Raw genomic sequence first — 2,133 nt, 5'->3', positions numbered from 1 at the left:
ACAGGTTTAAACACCCTACAAGCATTACAAGCAAAATTCATCACAATTTTTAATTAAAGCAAATGCTTTAACATGACAAAGATACAACCAAGAAACTCATATTTAAAAATATTTGTTATTACTAAAAAAACAAAACAGTAATATGGTTTAACTGTGCTTTATCATACTGTTCCTTAAAAGTCTTTAACATAAATTAATCTTTACAATAATCATTACCATTTTACTATGAAGATGATAAATGCACTAATGAAAAACGAAAATATATTCTTAGTTTTGTTTAACACAGACTGAAGTTTATTATAAAATAATTCTACTTAAGAATTAAAAATAAATATTTATCATCCCATATAAACATTAATGTGAACTAAAACAAAATAAACGTTCTATCCATTTGCTCAAAAGAGAAACAATAATCACTTTATGCATGGAATATTCAATTCTGATACATGAATTTTTAACAATGCTAAATTCACCATCATTCTTTCTTAAACAAAAACAGATTATTTTTTGTAAGAAACACTCACACTGGAATTCAGGTTCACATTATCTATTTCTTTTTCTGTAAAAAATCAATTCCAAAAAGGGCATTCTGTTGCAACTTTACTAAATCAGGAAACAAAGGAGACACTGCTTCCCTTGATATCCTTTATATAACATTTTGTAAACATAAATACGCACACATTAAAGATCTGAATAAAAGAAAACCTAGAGTTAATTTTCAGCAAACTCTCACTAGATAGGAAGATTAATAATTTGTTTCTTCAATTTATATTTGTTTGTTGTTTTATAACTAAAGGAATATCACAAAGAAGTCAAAATATGATACATGTAGATTTCACCATTATGGTTACTATCCTGACAGAGATAATGCTAACCTATCTAACTGTAGTTCTACAAACAATTAAATGTATAATAAATTCTTCTGAACAAAAACAAAATGTCAAATACTTTCTAATATTATGTAGACATTTAATTAGGGTTGCTAAATAAAAATTTAAGAAAAATTGTCTACAAAGAAATATGTCTCAAAATTATAAAATAGTTTTCTGAAGTAACACCAACTGCCCAGGACAAGCACTACAAAAATAAAGTTGCCCCAAAAAATTAGTACAAAAATAGTGTTGCCCAAAACAAACGTTATACAAATAATATTTTACATTCAAAACAATCTGGAAGTTTGAGAATAATTAATTTTGGGCTATATATTAACAATGTATTATTATCACATCTGAATTTCAAAAGAACAAGGTTTTAAGACGGTGCCTAAATTAAACTACTTATCTGTATTACACCTTGAAACCAATTTTGAAATATTGAAGAAAATAACTTAAGGTGTGTGATCACAAAAACCAAATCTAATACACTTCAAAAGTGAAATAAGAACAGTCCATTTCCCGAGATATGAAGTATGAATATGGAAGAGACAACAGATGTAATTACACATATAACAGTTCTATGCATTTGAAAACATTTGATGTTTAGTTATCTCACTTTTTCTAACTCAAGTCAGTTTTTTTGTTGCTCCAAAATTTTGGCTCATGTCAAATATTTGTGGGTAACTTTGCACGTGTCAAAAAAAGTTTACTCTCAAGTGTTTTAGGTCACTCAGATCTAAACACTGAAAGTGATTACCAGGTTTTTATTTGCTAAAAGAAGTTGCTATTAAGACAGTGCATAATAAAAATATAATATAAAAGTCTAGCCTAAAAATACACCGTTCTTCTGGCTCTGTTTACTCTACTGTACATCTTATTTTCAAATTAAATTTTCTAAGATGAAAAATTAAAATGTCAGTAAATCATATTAAGTTTTCATAATAAATAAAAAAACTTACTAAATTCACTTTCTCTATAACAAGTGTGTGAAAGTATTTTGTTAAACTAAAATTAGGTAACAAAGTAAACTATCTTTCAGCCTTAGTTTATCAACTTCTTTAAAGCAAACATACTAAACTAGCAAATATAGCTGTAGATGCATGTAACCTACTTTTATATACAAATTAACTAAACAATTCAGCAGCCTATGTTAATTTCCAACAAACAGATTTATCACATCTGACATCAGATGACATAATCACTATACTGATGAAATCTGGAAATGATAAGGATATTTAAAAACAAAACAAAGCTTAAA

The sequence above is a fragment of the Tachypleus tridentatus genome, chromosome 3 (assembly GCF_004210375.1).
Source record: "Tachypleus tridentatus isolate NWPU-2018 chromosome 3, ASM421037v1, whole genome shotgun sequence".
Lineage (NCBI taxonomy): Eukaryota > Metazoa > Arthropoda > Merostomata > Xiphosura > Limulidae > Tachypleus > Tachypleus tridentatus.
This window is presented reverse-complemented; position numbering follows the sequence as displayed.